The sequence below is a fragment of the Macrobrachium nipponense genome, chromosome 6 (assembly GCF_015104395.2).
Source record: "Macrobrachium nipponense isolate FS-2020 chromosome 6, ASM1510439v2, whole genome shotgun sequence".
Taxonomy (NCBI): domain Eukaryota; kingdom Metazoa; phylum Arthropoda; class Malacostraca; order Decapoda; family Palaemonidae; genus Macrobrachium; species Macrobrachium nipponense.
The window spans coordinates 69,649,518-69,668,740 of NC_061108.1; the positions used below are offsets into that span (position 1 = coordinate 69,649,518).

The 19,223-nt window shown below is 34.5% G+C and overlaps 1 protein-coding gene across 4 annotated transcripts in view; it reads right to left on the bottom strand.

The window, feature by feature from the left end:
* LOC135216711 (uncharacterized) overlaps positions 1-19,223 on the bottom strand; it is a 153,124-nt gene that overhangs the window by 10,101 nt on the left and 123,800 nt on the right. The gene's annotated exons all lie outside the window — the stretch shown is intronic.

The window sequence follows — 19,223 nt, forward strand, 5'->3', positions numbered from 1 at the left end:
GCTGTACAAATCGTAGGTAGAATAACGCTATGAACTATTTTTCATATCAAACGATAGCTGATCTTCCTCGTCTGGCTAATTCCTATTGAAATGCACATACTCCTTTGATGGCTAAAGCCTCTATGAATTCGAAATAGATCATATTCCAGGCAAATGATTTAGAAGCTATGACACTGCATAAATTCAGTGGTTTCATAACGAGCCAAGACACCAATTCCATCCAAGTACAAAGTGTCAATTAACCTTATCGGCTCAACTGACGACGAAACCGAGATTGAAATCGTGGGCGAAAGATGAGGTTCCATATTTTCAATTTGCGTAGAATGCTTAACTTTTTAAACAAGTTAATAACTGAGCTACCAGCTTTCAAACGGAATTTCTGACGTAGGCGCCACACATATTGATATAGTTACAGCGTACTCAACTCGAGGACAAAATCTAAAGTCCTTGTGAATGGGTAACGGGTAGTTTTAGGACACATGACTTTGATAAAATGTGTTAAAATTAGCTCTATACAGTCTAGGGATAAATATAATGCAAAACTCTGGTATTAGAAACATGGATTGAAAAAATATGTATTTAATGAATCCAAGCTTTACCAATTAACTTGAAAACACTTTACCATCATTATTAAAAAAGTTCATACCAGTCTTTTCTGAGAAGAAGTTTATGCAAATGAATAGGCCGTTTCCCTGCTGTGAAGTTTGTTCTAGGATGGCAACCCTGGGTTTTGGATGCAAATTTATTGAATACTGGTGCCTTTTTTTACAGACAGAAATCACGAATTATAGGTAAAATTAGTTAAGTCAACCTTATATGTGCTGTATTCTCGAATCATAGAAAATATATAACAGGGCACGTGACTCATAGCTTTGAATATATATATAAATATAAAGAAATACGCACAAGTGCATTTAGCACACACGTGTATACTGCTCACACCCACGTCCTCAGCACATGTGCATAAGGGTGTGGATGTGTGCAGTATACTTCTGAAGCAGTGCCAGGCATAGAAATATAGTAGATACAACAAAGCTCTAGGGTACAGCACAGTAATAAGGCCTCTCAAGTCTTTCTTGCATATCTGAATTACAATTGAAGAGTACTGAAGATGATTTAAGTACACATTGTAAGCAAAAAAAAAAAAAAAAAAAAAAAAAAAAACAGAAGGGTAAAATTACCAAAACAACTGAAATTACAAAATTTTCCCATGCAATACGCCAGATGGCAAACCGCTCTAAGAGGATAAATGTTTATTCCGGTTACTTTCTTCAACTACAAACTCGTCTTACTTCTTGGGTTCAACTTCCGTTTGAGTAATCAATGCTTAGTTTAAGAGACAAGTTTCTTTGATATTTTACGTTTCCCAAGGTCGGTTACACGAGGTTTGTGATCCTGACACCCTGCTGTTGTTACACACACACGCACACGCACACACACACAAAATTAAGTTTTACAGAAAGTTACTGAGTTTAGCTAATAGCAATTTACATGTGCAATATTTTTACAATGTGTATAATGCATATATATATATATATATATATATATATATATATATATATATTACACATATATATATGTTTGAATGTGTATGTGTGTGCGTGCGTGTGCCTTACTTTGTACTTTTCGAAAGTGCCGTATATTTTGTTAGCTCCACTCTTCGTCCTATACAGGTTTGACTAGTTCTTATAGTTTCGTACCTCACACGTACCATGCATGATGTGGTGATGAACAGGGAAACGTTCGCATCTGTATTCATGCTTTGGTTTCTCCTGTGTTTTGCGTGCATGTGGGATACGCGGTATACATACATTCATACACACACAAACACACACACACACACACACACATATATATATTTATATATTATATATATATGTATATATATAATATATATATATATATATATATATATATATATTATCTATATATATTATATGATATATAATATATATATACACATAATATTATAATATACATAATATATATATATATATAAATATTATATATATATATACCATATATAATTATATATTATATATATATATACTATACATAGAAATATATATATATATATATAACATTAACAAAATAATGAATGATTGGGCGGAATAAAATGGGGAGCAAAAAATGCAAAGTGAATGGTATTTGAAAGGGATTTAAATGGCACGTAGAGTAGTGGTTGACAACTGCTGATAATATAGTGCTAGTTAATCATAGTGAAGACAAGTCTGAGGGACTAATAATAAAAAAGAGAATAAGCTGAAATTTTGTTGTTGGGAAGCATACTATTATTACAATAAATGGAAGCCAGCAAGGATTGGAAAGAAATGAAAAGGGTCAAGGAGGTAGATGAGATAATTAAAGAGCTGTTGTGTCCTCTCTCACAAAGTAAAATCTGGTTTTCCAATGCAAATAAGCAAATGTAGACTCTGTTGGAATGAAATTACCATGTAGCATGTAGTATAATGTAAGCAGATTTGAGGGAAAACCGCATTCTGCTGTAAGAGGTATATATATATATATATATATATATATATATATATATATATATATATATATATATATACTATATATATATATATACATTGATAACAGAAAAGTTAGGAGGAAGGTAGATGGCCTGGCTGAGCTACCGGAATTTAGTTCATGATGCATTCAACAAGATATCAAACAAAAATGTGTGACAAGGAAGTTTGCCACCTTAAGAAGGGCCTGGAGGGGGAACCGCCCTTCCCTATAAATCGGTATGGATCGGTGTTGAAAAGCTGCCTGGAAACTGGGGGGGGGGGATTTCTGTTTTAAAGTTTGTTTTTAACACGACGGCCTTCTTGGGTTCAGCATTCAGTTAACAAATAAAGCAACGTATATATTCTTACTTCTCTTTGGTATCTCTTAATTTAGGAGTAATGGTTAATAGAGGATGTTTGGGTGCGGTGGGGTCGCAAGTGTTTACTCCTTGAAATCCACTTACTGGCAGTCAACATAGCAGCACATTATGGAAAAAACACCCCGATATATATATATATATACATACACACATATATACATATATATAATATATATTATATATATATATATATATATATATATATATCATACATTATTCTAACACCGAGAAGGGGACTTACCGCGAGGGATGAGATATATATAATATATATATATATATATATATATATATATATATATATATATATATATATATATAGATATCAATTCAAGCTACAAATGTCCTTTAATATCTAAATTCACTTTACCTCCCAAATGATATATTTTCATATATGTACCGAAGGTACATATATGAAAATATATCATTTGTAGCTTGAATTGATATATAAATGGATCACGGTTCGATGTGATAATTATTCATAACAAAAGGCTACGTGCTGTCAAACGCTCGAATTGGCTAACATGGTAGACGGGGTTTCATATCGATTCTAATTACGAAAGCACCGAGATCGAGGGTGATTTGTAAGGTCAGAATCGATATGAACTTATTAGCGTCTCTGTTGGCTGATTGGAAAGCGTCACTGACTGTCCTGATTTCGTCCCCGTCCACTTGGATGGTGGTTCGATCCCATGGGGGGACGAAATTATTATCAACTAAAAAATCCCCTACCTTCGGTACTTATATGAAAATATATCATTTGGGAGGTAAAGTGAATGTAGATATTAAAGGACATTTGTAGCTTGAATTGATATATATGGATCACGGTTCGATGTGATAATATTCATATATATAGATATATATATATATATATATATATATATATATATATATATATATATATAGATATATATATATATATCTATATCTTTTTATAATATATATATATCTATTAATATATATATATAAATTTATATCTTTATATATAAAATATATATAGATATCTATAATTAAAATAATATTATTAATATATATATATATATAGATATAATATATAATATATACAATTATATATAATATAATATATATATAGATATATATATATAGGGAATTATAATTTTTATTAATTATATATAATATTATAATATATAAATAATTAATTATATATATAAGATAGATAATAATAATATATATTAATATATATTATATATATATATATCTTATTATATATATATAAAGACTATAATAATATATATTTTATTATAATATAAATTATATATATATAATATATATAATCATTATATAAATAAAAATATATATATATATATATATATATATATATATAGATTATAAAAATATATATATATTATATATAGATATAGATATATATATATATATAGTATATATAATATATAATATATATATATATATATAATATATATATATATATATATATATATATATATAATAAAATATATATAGATATATAGATATATAGATTATATATATAATATATATATATATAATATAGATATATATATATATATATATATATATATAATATATATCTCTATATCTATATATATAGAGATAATATATTATATTATTAATTATATATATATATTAATAAATAATTATTATATAGTAATAAATAAGATTTAATATAATCATAACAATATATATATAAATAATATAAATTATAAGTTATTATTATATAATAATTAATTAAATTATATATAATTAATTTATAATTTAAGATTATTTTAATTTAATAATATTATATATAGAATATTATATATTTTATATATATATTATATATAATATATCCTAGAATATATATAATATTAATATAATATATATATATATATATAAATATATATTATATATATATATATATTATTTTTTATATATATATATCTAAATAAAGGAGCCATAAAAAACACCAAAATGTAGAAAGAAAAAGTACTATATTTCAGAGACTGCTGTCTCTCTCTTCAGGTATATGAATGAGAAAAGTTTACAGAAAAAGTGGTATTTATACCAAGAGATCCGTCCACAAGTAAGCAATTTAGGTTTACCCACACCCGCTGATAATTCTTCCTTTAAAAAATAATCTTAAGCGTTTGGTTGAATGAAAACTTGGTCGACGACATCTGAAACCCACGCCCCTTTTTGAGATGTTCATTACCTGCTTCTCTTTTATTAAGGCCGATTCCATCATTTGACTCTTGTACCGGCAGTTGCTGCTATAAATTACACGTGACAAATTCCAGTTTATTCTATGGTTATGTTCATTTATATGGTTGAAAATAGCCGAGTTCTGTTGTCCATACCTAACTGACCGTTTGTGTTGTATTAATCTCTGGGGAAGTGATTTACCTGTAAATCCGATGTAAGATTGGTAATTTTAATGAATTTCTCTCAAAATTAAATGCATTAGTGCCCAGCATCAAATTTAAAGTTGAATGGGAAACAAACAACAAAATTCCTTTTCTTGATGTTTTAATAATCAGAGACACGACAGAATACAAATTTACCATATACAGAAAACCAACGTTCTCACTGTCATATATTCACTACTTTAGCTATCACGGCATTACTATCAAGATAGGTGTAGCTAGCAACCTATTCTTAAGAGCCTTACGAATTTGTTCCCCAGATTTCCTTGAAAAAGAATTTGAACTAATTCGCAAACAACTTTCGTCTTTAAAGTATCCTGACCATATAATTGAGAAAGCAATTCAAAAAGCAAATGTAATTTTCTACCGACCCCCTAAAGACAAGACCAGAGACACACCCAACAATAAAATAAAAATTCCTCACCTGGAGACGATTAAGAGAATAACCCACACCCTTGGGAAATCCACCCTTTTGCATTTACCTACCCAAACACCTTAGCCAAATCCCTGATTAACGTCCAACAAAAGACATCTCCCAAGGACTCTGGGGTCTATGAGATCCCTTGCCAAGACTGTGACCAATCTTACATCGGATTTACAGGTAAATCACTTCCCCGAGATTAATATAACACAAACGGTCAGTTAGGTATGGACAACAGAACTCGACTATTTTCAACCATATAAATGAACATAACCATAGAATAAACTGGAATTTGTCACGTGTAATTTATAGCAGCAACTGCCGGTACAAGAGTCAAATGATGGAATCGGCCTCAATAAAAGAGAAGCAGGTAATGAACATCTCAAAAGGGGCGTGGGTTTCAGATGTCGTCGACCAAGTTTTCATTCAACCAACGCTTAAGAAGATTAAAGGAAGATTATCAGCGGGGGTGACCTAAATTGGCTTACTTGTGGACGGATCTCTTGGTATAAATACCACCTTTTCTGTAAACTTTTCTCATTCATATACATGAAGAGAGAGACAGCAGTCTCTGAAATATAGTACTTTTCTCTCTACATTTTGGTGTTTTTATGGGCTCCTTTTATTAGATGGAATTCTGTTGTTACAGAACATTTTTACCAGTCATCATATATATATATATAGAATATATATATATATAATAGATATATATATATATATATATATATATATATATATATATATATATATATATATGATAGATATATATATATATATATATATATATATTATATATATATATATATATATATATATATTAGAACTCCGATTATTGACCTTTCTTCGAATAATAAAAAAAACAGAATAATCAGGCTCCCTATCCTATCAGTTCTCATAATGCTTTTAGGACCAACAGCTAGCAGTTTATTCGTATATTTTACTGTCAATGATACTAAAATGCTACATATTTATTAATCTTAAATGTTGAACATTTTGCTAATACCAGTTTAAAGATCTTTGTATACCCTATAAACTCACATTATTTTTTTTTAAAATCTGTTTGCGAATTATGGAAAAAATACATATAGGAAGCCATAAAATTATAGGTAAATAAGGTAAAATAAATTGCAAACAATATCCAAAGCGGTTGGGGGACAGAGGCTAAAACAAGATAAATCTAGAGCAATGCCGGGCCCCTTTATAGGTTCCTGAGATTTTGCATCAACATTGGAAACCTTTGGATCAATAACTTGCAAAAGCTCTGGGTATTTTCATCCAATTATTCAGGTTCATAAGTCACAAAGGTCTGGGGATCACCAATCTCGAAAGGCTTAGAATTATCACTTCAGCATCAATCTTGAGTTCATCTAACTCTAAAAGGTGGTACTTAGCACTGATAAGAAGGCAAAGGACTTTTTTGATGTTTTTTATAACGTAATAAATGGTGGTTTCATAGACTCTACTCTTTAATCTTGGAAGCCCTTGTACATGACAAGGTACTGAATGACTTCCGAGTAGTAAAAGTGAGCGAACTTTATTGAAATGTCATACCCAGCTGATTGCGTTTTCCAGACATTTAATTTTCTCTTTCTCTTCATCTTCATCACCGTTCCTTGTACTGTAGCGCCAATGTTAGTAGACAGTTTTACCCATTCCACAACATCCTCTATCTTTCAGCTTTCAAACTTAATGTATATTACTTCGTGGAAGTACATTACAAGGTTTAGTGCATTGCTTTATTCCCTAGACCTTTTGTATTAGTTTACTTTAATCAGGTAGATTTAAATGAGTTTAAGTAAATTGGATCCCCTAAGTTCCACTATAAAGCTTTTTATTCATGAAAGAGTTTAGAACCGTAATTTGGCCAATAAAAATATTAATTCCCACACAGTTAATGAGGGAAAAATAGTGAGCCAGTGCAAAATGTTTTTTCATATTTGACAGCATTTCTTTAACAAATGAAAATGTGATAATCATTTTGGCAGACTATTGTCTGTGACCAACAATTTGCGATATACAAACCATTCAATTAAAATGGTCATTAACACACTTTCAGCTTGCTTGTCACCTTAATAATAATAATAATAGCAATAATAATAATAATAATAATAATAATAATAATAATAATAATAATAATAATAATAATAATAATAATAATGAAATTGTGATAATCATTTTGGCAGACTATTGTCTGTGACCAACAATTTGCGATATACAAACCATTCAATTAAAATGGTCATTAACACACTTTCAGCTTGCTTGTCACCGTAATAATAATAATAATAATAATAATAATAATAATAATACTAATAATAATAATAATAGAAAGGCTGTCTGGATGCCCATGAGTTTGTATTGCAGTTTCACAATATCTTAAGAGAGTTCTTTCTAGCGGCAGGTCATTTAAGAGCTGTCTAAAATTTATCTATACTTTGACGTTTCGACAGTACTCTCTATCATTTATCAAAAGGCAAATAAAGCCAGGGGTACAATTATGCCAAGCTATCTTCCTGTTGGCTGAGAATGGAATGACCCATCCGGGAGAGCCTGGCTTACCAAAAAAAATCCTTATTGGATGGTGCCAGGTCCCTCGAGTTCTGATTGTAGGTAATGCTGCCTGACATAAAGGGCAGCTGAAGGGTTTCCCAAGGGCGCATCTTGCCATTCTACTGATGTTGGTGGGGAGAAGATGGGTCCCCTGGGTCACATTCAGCAGTGGTTTCCATCAGAGGATGGAGAGGGCCTCCTTATTTTGCAGGCAGTGATGATCGTTGACACTGTCCTCCAGGTTTTTAGTGCTCTTTACAATCTACCGGTGTTGGGAGGGCACTTCTGTGTTCCCTTGTGTAGTGTTGGCATACTGGCCTTTCATGTAAGTGAACAGCAATCCACTTAGAGAGGCAAATCTTAAGTTTTACAATTGTATGAATGGCAACATCCATTCTCAGGGCATGATATTTGGTAAACCACACTTCTCTCCATGGGATCATTGCTACCAACGTGGCTGTTCCTCATGAGGTACTGGGCAACCTTCTCATCCTTGTAATAGATCATATGATCAACTTTATTTTTGTCTGCATTGGTGGGTTTTACATGGGTGATGATAACGCTTTCAGGGCTGCCTCATCTTTCTTTACTTGGTGCACATGTAGTCCCTGTATAGCAGGCCAATGGTCCTCTCACTCTTGTTAACCTGGCAACCAGATGGTAAAAGTACCTATTATCCACCAGGGTCCGGGTGACCTGTTTGAACTCATCAGAAGTGGCATTACAAGAGGAACAGCAAGACGGCATGATGAACACAGAATTTGAATTTTTGAAGGCATTAGAATTTGAATTTTTAAAGGTATTAGATACTGTCATTGAAGTCAGAGCTGATGTCAGTTGGCTTATGGTGGACCTTCATGAGAAAGCCTTGAGGATTTCTGGCGACGCAGATGTCCAAAAAGGGAATGGTGGTATCCACACTCCTCTCAAATGTGGAGCAGAGAGCCATTTCTCCTCAAAGGTTAGCCTGAGTTTTTTCAGTTTATTTTCATGGGCAATGTTGACCTAACACCAGCCAATCAGTACCTATAGATCAGCCAGATGTTCCAGCATAAGTCATCCACTCTCAGGCAATAGAAGGAGCTCACCAACTTTGACAACCAATCAAAAATTGCCTAAAATTTCTGCAAGCCCACTTGTGGGTTCAAATACAGCATAATTGTTTGTCTTTTCATAAATGGCAGAGAATACTAGGAAAACCAGCTGGGGGGGGGGGGGGGGGGGGGGTGGGGGGGGGGGGCGGGTAGGGGGATGCAAGCCAGCACTTCCCTTTGCCAATCCAAAGCTAGGGTAAATGGTGATGGTTGCTGGCAGGAAAGGCATCCAGCTGTACAGCCCTTACAGTCAAAACTATGAATAACAGCCAGGAACAACTAAAATCAGGAGGCCAGAGTGTATCTTGTTTAAGCGATGCAAAGGGGCTTCACCTGACTTCCTCGATAAATGGACACAGGCTATCATGTCTAAGATGGGTGTACTTAAAGAAAAAAATCATCCGTGTTGAGAATAGGGACTTTGAACGTTGGCAGCATGACCAGCCAAAGTAAGGAGGTGGAAGATGTTATGGAGAGAAAAAAGTGGACATACTATTTTCAGAGACAAGTTGGAGAGGAATCAAAGCAAGAGAGATTGACAGTGGTTATAAGATATTTCATAGTGGAAATGAAAGATAATACTGTATAGGTGAAAAAGAAAAGTTCTAGAGTCATTAGAATTAAGTTGTGATTTGTGATTAAGTTGTGAGATGAGAAAAAGATTTAAGGAACTGGTACTCATCAGCATCAGATTAGAAAAGGTTGTAAACACCTGTCGGGTTGAAAATAGCACTATTATTCTTAGAATAGCAGAGGAGTTGTTGGGAAAGACATCTGGTAGAGGTCCACCCAATGAGAGGGAGAGCTGGTGTTGGAATCATGATACACAGGAAAAAATCAAGAGGAAGAAGGCTAAGATAGCTTATGATCGAAATGATTCTGTGGTGCAAAGGAGGAACTAAAGAAGACTTCAAGGGCAAAGGAAAGCGCAATGAATTAGATGTATGAAAAACTGGAAACACCAGTAAAGCAAAAGTTTCGAAATAAGATGGCAAAAAGTAGAGACAAAGCAACTAAAAATCTGGTGCACATCAAGCTTATCAACAATAAATATGCAAGAATTCTGTCAAAAGGGGAACACAAAAGCAAGGGGAAGGAATATTTGGAAAAGTTACCAATCAAAGAAACCCTAAGAAGAATAGCAGTAGATGGCAACAACGAGTGAGAGAAGTTAAAAATATTAATATATTTTTCAGAACACCCTTCACCCTCAAACACCTCCATACCTCTTTTCTTGATAACATGGTCATATGCCTTTTCTAAGTCAATAAATACCAAGTGAAGTTCTTTCTGTTTTTCTCCATACTTCTCCGTAGTTTATCTCGAAGCAAATATAACAGCCATTGTTTTATTTAGTGCCCTCATTACTTCTTTTCTATTAAGAAGGGGTTAAGTTGGTATACAAGATATGTATGCAGAAGCAAGCATACAAGTAAGCTCTGTTGGAACTACAGAAAAAGTTTAAAGTGAGGGTTGGTCTCCATCAAGGGTGAACTCTCACCCCCTTCATATTTTACCTTATTATGGATGTTATAACATCAGATGTAAGAGGTTCCTTGGAGTGTTTGATTTGCTGATGGCATAGTGTTGATAGACAGGACTAGAGAAGGAGCAGAGCTGAAGGTAGAAAGGTAGAGACAGACACTTGAGGACTGAGGTCTGAAGATCAGTGGGATAAATAATGAGTATCTGTGGATGGGAGGAGAAGGAAAAATGGGAACAGCGAAACCCCTTGGGCAGGATGACAGAATCAGGAGAGTTAAAATTTTTAGGTATCTAGGATCAAACATACCTGACAATGGAGAGATGGACTCTGCAATCAAGCAAAGAATACAAGGTACTTAGATAAACTGGAGAAGATCATCAAGGATATTGTGTAACAGGAGGGTTAGTGCAAAAGTTAAAGAAAAGTTTGAATAAACGTGTAGTCAGAACAGTGATGGTTTAAACAGCCAAGATGAGGCCGATGAAGAAGGATCAAGAACAGAAAATGGATGTGGGTGAAATGGGGATGTTGAGTTGGATATGTGGAGTCCTGAGAAAGAGATAAGATCAGAAAATGAATTTTACTGGAGGAACAATAGTAGGGGAAGTATCGGAAAAGTTCCAGGAAAGAATACTATAGTGTTTTGGTTATGTCATGCAAAGAGAAGAAAATCATGCATGTAAAAGGGTTATGAGCATGGAGGTGGAGGGAAGGAGGAGACGAAGTTCCAAGTTCAGATGGTAAGATAAGAAATAGCAAATGACATGCGACCCCATATAGAAATGGATAAAGGTGAAGACAATGAAGTGCTATTGAAACATCAAAGAATAAATGAACTTTGGACAGCTATTACATACTTTACTTGCTGCTACAAAGAAATTCACTCGAGAGCTCATAATCTGCAAGACAAACTCAATGGCATCCAGATGACCATTTTGTTAAATGAAGTTTTTATGAGAGCAGGGCCTTCTTCCGAAATAATAATAATAATAATAATAATAATAATAATAATAATAATAATAATAATAATAATAATAATAATAATAATAATAAAGAGAATGGCAGAATTAAGCGAGTTGATTTTATATATTATTTTTTTTTTATTTTTCTTACAATTTGCTTCTCAGTGATGTTTCTGAGTAACTGGCTAGTATCCATATTGGGAATTTCTAAAAATAAAAAAAAATGCTGAAGGATCTTTTTATTTTATTAAAACAGGATCTCAGGTCCCCCCCCCCAGGTCAAACAGGGGTATCGTAACCAGTGCCATTGTTATTCCATAGACGTACTTCAATTTCAGTCTGGGGTCGTCTTTGGTTTGCAGCTGGAGCTGATGCTTGTATAGCTGGTATCATGTGATGTTTCGACCTTCTCGCAGGTCATCTTCTTGACAATGTGTGTCTGGAGATGGACATCAGAAATTCTGTCTGTAGCAGGAGTCCTATCATCCAGTGGGGGCTCCTGGTTATCTGGCATCGATGGGGGGTCATTTGCTGCTCTCCAGGCGGTGGTGGGAAGGAGAAACGTTTCCCAAGTGATTTTAAATTAGGTGTCTCCTCTCCTATATGGAGGGCTTCCAGGGGGTGCAGACGATGGGGATCTCTTGTTTAATCTATTATCTCGATATTAGAGGTAATATAATTTATTTTTATTCATTTGTTATGGGCAGTCCTGGCGTGGCAGCAGATTAGCTTGGAGAAATGCATAGATGTCACACCAATTTATTTGCCGAGGCAGCCTTGGACCGGGCATGTGTATCAGTAGACCACATTTGTCTTCTTCAAGGGATCCTGCAGGGGAGCCGAAATGTTGTTTCTCATCACCAGGCTGCTCATCTTCTTCGTTTGATAATATATTATGAGCTTGATGTTTTTGTCTGGGTCAGTTGGGCTGACGTTTTCCTTGATGATGTTTTTGAGGGCTTGCTTGTCCTCCTTGTACCTCTGGTGGAAGAGCCCCTTGTAGAAAAATTTGATGGGCTCTGGAACGTCGGGGCGGGGCTCCTGGGGGTACCAGGCTTCCATATTCTTCCTTATCGACTCATGAACAGCATGATTGGTGTGTCCGTTGTCAACGAGGACCTAGGCAGCGCACTCCAACTCACTGTGTGTCATTCTAGGAGGAGCAATGTGAGAGGCCCCTCCTGACGAAGGCACTGATTGTGGAGCCCCTTACCTCTCAGGGCACTCGCTCTTACCGTTCAGGCACATTCCCAGGTTCGTCAGTTTCGTGTACACCTTTGTGCTGAATCCGGAATCTTGCTGTTTGACAAGGACGTCAAGGAAGGGGTGGCGGCGATCTTGGCAGTGTTCTATCATGAATGTGAGGCAGCTATGGTTGTGGAATGCACGCTGCAGCTGCTCTATATCATCCTCGATTTCGCCCAAGACTGGCCCGACCAACGAGAATTCAACTCTAGGTCTGAGCCGCTATAAATACCATCACACAGACTCTCTTGCTAGAGTCCTACCAACTCTTCAAGATGACCTACAAGGAGGTCGAAAGGTCACGTTGATACCAGCTTTATCAGCATCAACACCAGCTGTAAACCAAAGAAGAACCCCGGCCTGGAAGGTTGAACTACGCCTATGAAATAACAATGGCACGGATTACAGACCCGTTTTGACCTGGATCTGAGATCCTGTTTTAATAAAATAAAAGCTCCTTAAGCATTTTTTTATTTTTTTATTTTTTTATTTTTAGAAATTCCCAATATGAATATTAGCCAGTTACTCAAAAACATAGCTGAGCCTGAGAAGCAGATTGTAAGAAAAATAGAAAAAACAATATATAAAATCAACTCGCTTAATTCCGCCACTGTCTTTCACAGTATTTGAATAAAAGAGGGTCTTCTACCCAAATAATAATAAAATATTGTTGATCGTGATAGCTAACCAAATATAAACGATACTCTTAAAATCAATAAGAGGATCGTAAGTACCAAAGAAGAAAAGGCTACGGGACTAACTGGAAATATATATCTAAATTATGTAGTCATTTAGTCAATGATATAAAGATTCACGTTTTAACTGACATTTGGAAGGAATACATTTAGAAATAAAAAAGGTAAGATTCTGCGCCTTGGTTGACCCTGGAAATATCGTAGGCCTTTGGTAATTAGTCCCCTTAAAGATGAGCATATTTAGTTCTGCTGACTTGATAGGATTAGATTTTCCAGTAGTGTCTTTAATGCTTCCAAAATGTATAACGAATCAGTCTCTTCATTATATACACTTGTCAAAGTGAATTTGCCGAATTCTACTACTTTTATTTTGTCCATAATGAGTTACTTGGGTCGTTCTACCACAGGAGAAGTAATATGAAACGTCGATCTCTGTACCTTATAACAAGTTACGCTTATATAACATGTTAATATTCGTGGCAGCAACATATGTTAAATCATTGTGTAATTATGGGTTAGTCAGAGAACTTCACGAGAATTCCTACATATCTACGAAAAAACGGGGTCGTGCTTCGAATGAAAAATCAGCCATTCACATTTGGTTTCGTTAACGAGAAAGTATAAAGAGAAGTTGTTAGCCATAGAATGTTTCTTTTTTGCATAAATGAACTGCATGCATTCATCTGATTAAGTTATATAATACACAAGCCACATGGTTCAGCAAATGACCATGTATACAATTATATAATGCATTTCCTGCTGTCATTTATAACTACTTTTTTGTCATTTAATATTTTTAAAATTAATCTTTTGAGGAATAAAGAGTCAGAAATAATAGAAAAGGAAATGTTCTTTCGGTTATCCCTTGATCAAAACATATTTTCATAACTGACCTCTACATTGCTATGCTCTCTACTACTTTCTTCACTGTCTTATTTGAAGCCACCCACCGTTAATCGTGCTACTCGTTTCAGAAATCAGTATGTACGAATTTCTAAGATGTTTTCGGTAGCAGAAATCCAAGTAGACAAAGACCCCAATTCTAATGGTAAACTCGTTTTCATAAATTTCAATTTTCTACTGATCCATGTGTTGAACTGAAAGTGCCAAGAATGCATTCATGAGATTTTGCTGACCAAAATTCAGCACTGGTGGAGATCCACGTCACTTGGGGACGAGGGTTGGGATTCGTTGATTGGATGGAAGCAAATCTTAGAATATTGGTTCAGTTTTAAATCGTTTTTGGAAACATTTTTCATGAGCACGAATCAATCATTTAGACACTGAGGCAATTGAATCTAGATTCTGATTGGGATCAAGATAATTTCTACATTTAAGAGAAACTTTATAAGAGGTCAGCCAAGGTTAGCTCCAAGAGGTGATCCGTGGATAAAGTAATATTCCCCCCTGAACACAGATTGTTTTCCCTTATTGTATATAAGAACACTTAATCATGCATGTTAATAGCTTCAGAATTTTCTCACATCAAATATAAACGAAATCATGGCTTAAAAAATAATAATAAACACAAAAAAACTGTGGATAATTTACCGTAGCTCCAGCAACTCTTCCTTTTCCAACTTTGGCAACAGAGGATTGTCGGGGAATGTTCCTCAGCGGTAACGGGGCATTGACCTTCCTCTACTGCTGGTTGCTCCTCGTCCTCCTGTCGTCCAGCGAGCAAACAAATTACCAACAATCAGAGTGCGACAATATATATATATATATTATATATATATATATATATATATATATATATATATACCATATATATGCATGCATATATATATATATATATATATATATATATATATATATATATATGTATATATATTATATATATATTAAGGCGACATAAGCTAAGCTAATATGGGGCTCCCAGAGAAAACAGCACCTATACTATAAACTACTGATAAGTGTATGAACCACTTGCATAGAAAATTTCCTCAGCCTTAACAAACTCTCATCATGCGCACTTACAAAATATCCAACCCGCCGCAACGCCCCCCCCGCCCACTTTTCCCACTTTTCCCAACCCTCCCCCTCCCTTCCCCCACACACAAAGTACACTGCATCATTCATCTCTACTTACATGCACTCTCACACATCCTGGATGTTAAGACGTTTCCTTCTCCATACATCTTTCACGGCATCTGCCCAGCACTGGATGGGTCTTCCATACACTTGGGAGCTATGCGCTTTCCATCACACTTAGCCTTCATTCTTCTCACTAGATGCAACCATAAGGAAACATTTTTGATCCATTCCCCTCACCTACACTAACCGTTTCTCCTCCTAAATATTTCGACGTATCTATTCCTGGCAGTTATAATTATTGTCACTGTCCCACCAAACAGTTCATTCCAACATCTCAACCATATATTTCACCACCTTAAAGGGGAAAGGGGAAGTGGCATCATAATGGTCTACTGTTCCAGTTTTCTTTACTAGTTATTTTTGGATGTTGAAGCTGTCCCCTTGTCCTTAATTTCCCCGGCTGGAGCCCATCGCATTTGGCAAACTTACACAACTCACTTTTTGTGTCAACAGAGATGTATTGGTGCTCAACAACCCTTCTCTAAATGGCACACTAGGCAATTTTCTGGTGGGGCAAGCTTCATGATCATGAAGCCCTGTGTGTATGTATGTACACACACACACACACACACACACACACACACATATATATATATATATATATATATATATATATATATATATATAATACTACAATTACTAAATACAATAAAGGTCTGAAAACTAATAGTAAAAAGTAAAAATAAACAATAATTAAAATAGACCATGACGATATAAAACATATTTTACATTATGTACTAAGGAAATGAACTGTTTAAAGCTGGTTTATTTAATCTAATTAATATAGATTTTTTAAATCCTGAGTTCTAGTTCATTTTTCCTAGATTTTGTCAGTATTTTTAGTCCTCCTCTGGTTTACTGTTACGTTACATAAAGTTTGGACAGAGATCTCTTATTGCTTGACTGAAGAGGTCTCAACCGGCGGTATGGCTGTTGGTTTCACGAACAGAGATCTCCGGAGAAAGAAAATTCTAAGAAACTTTCTTAGTTTACATTATTTTAAAGGATTTGAAACCATTAAATCATTGTTAAAAGCCTTTAAGGTCAACCTTGTCTTTTCCTATAATAACACACTAAAAGGAATGTTAATAAAAAATGGCCCCAGGGAAAGCAAAAACATATATATAAATTCCATGAATGGACTGCCCTTCTTTTTATCTCGGACAGTCGAGCAAGGACTTAGAAGTAAGATTAAGCCAGCATAAATATCTGTAAAATAAAAACTGGGGCAAACCGTCTAATGCAATATTCATTCATTTAAGTGAAAACAACCACCGAATAAATTGGATTGGTAGTTCAGTAATTGCAATATCAAAAGATGTCTTATCACGAAATCTTTAGAATCTGCTATAATACAACTTACTTCACATTGTAATTTTTAATATTAGGTGTGGCCTGTTTTCATTTAGACCCTTGTATTTGTACATGTAACCATGTTTAAGAATGACCTCAAGATATAATTATAGACTTAAAAATTAGTTGCCTTATTAGAGATTTCGTTTATATGCATGTTTAATATGTATTGTGAACATCTATTGTGAATAAGTTTTTGTTTACCCTTCCCAAGTTTCTGAATGGCTGTCACCCTATATTTATCCTTTTTAATTGTCTTGTCCTTGTGTCTGAGCATATTGACTTAATTTTTTTTTTTTTAAATTGTACACATGTTTATGCTTGTTTGGAAAGGTTACTTTTTCTCCAGGTGTGCCGGATTCTAGGTACTAATCTCTTTAATAATCCCTATCTGTCAGTTTTTTATACGAGCTTTCCTGTACTGTCAATTCCTCATGTAAGTCAGTTTTATCTGCTGAGTAAAGGACGTTGAACGTCGAAAGGTCTTGCAGAAACTCTGTTTGTTTATTTTTCCTTTGTGGCTTATCCTTATATATATATATATATAATATATATATATATATATAATATATATATATATATATATATATATATATCACTTATTGTGAACGATTACAAGTGCAGAAAATACTTTCAAAACTAAGCTCACCTGAGGCATATCGCATATAACCATTGATTCACTGCATGAAACAGTTAGGTCATTGGCACTGTTAGAAGACCAGGGAAGCCGCTGACGTCTTCACTTTGGTTATCGCTGGAGTTCATGTCGTTACATATATCGCACACCATCCCCAAGTCTTTGAGCTTTTGCCACAAGTCGTGACTGCCAAGGAATTTCCTGACAATGCAGTGGTTTTGCGCAGGGCTCGTTTACTGTGTCTCGTCTTCGTCGCGGGAAACACTTTAGTTCATCGACAGAGTCTACTATCTCCCATGAGGCTTCGTCTACCGGACTTTTGAGATCGACCTCTATCGCGCTTCTTTTTTGCTAACGTTATCAGGAACTGTCCCTTCTTCTTGCTCTTGTAGGCCCACTTCCGCTTTAGCTGAACCAGGTTTTTTTCTGTATCCGTCAGATTATCTGCCTCGAGCATTTTCATCGGTGGAAAAGTCAGGCATGTTGAACTGTGAAGGGGTCGGCGAGGAACTGGTAGAAGACCTCCTTTCTTCCTCGACCGCGGCTTCTGCAATCTCTTGCGCCCAAGAGTTCCAGGTCCTGGGAAACTTCCAGGTGGGGGTTCTGGTCGTATGGAAATCTCCATATTGCAAGCATCACTAAGGCGTCTTTGTTTTCCATGTCCTGAAAAAGGAGAAAATTAAGTCAAGGATAAGCAGCTATTGTAATTTTTGGTAAAATCTACTGAGTTTTTGGTCTTTTGTTCTTAAAGGTATAATGGCTAAAATATGGTTCAGATAACTTTCCGCATTCTCTAAGCTCCTATTGAGACATTTGTTAATAGGGCAAATTCGTTTATAACAATATAATGAATACATTTATTGTCTTACTTAGTTGCTGTTATCTTCCTTCTTTATATTGCAGTAGGTAATTGATCAGGTAGTAGAAGAAGAATTATAGGTCAATTTAAGTTTCGTCCATTAGGTATGATAAGACAATCCTTTTAATCTATAGGTGAAAGAAATAGCATCAAAATACTAATTTTAAAGTGAAACAGAATGTTGTCATTTATGTTTGAATATCCAGTTTCCACACACAGCGATAAAAAAAAGAAAAAAAATTAGTTTGGAAATATGTTGTCCAGACAGTGTGAGTTTGGTTTATTTCTTTCGCTGTCTAGGCGTATTTTAACACAACGTTATAGATAAAATGGAATGAAATTCATAAAACGTTCGTGGTAGATTGTCAGCGTACTGTTCAATTATTATTTTTTGAAACCTTTCATGTTGCGCTTAGTATTTGCTTTCTTGTTTTTGATTTTGATTTTTTTAGCACAGCAAAGAAAAACCACCATAATTTTCAATACTCAACCAATCGTCGGTTGAGTCTTGAAAGTTATGTTGTCATTGTTTTATTCTTAA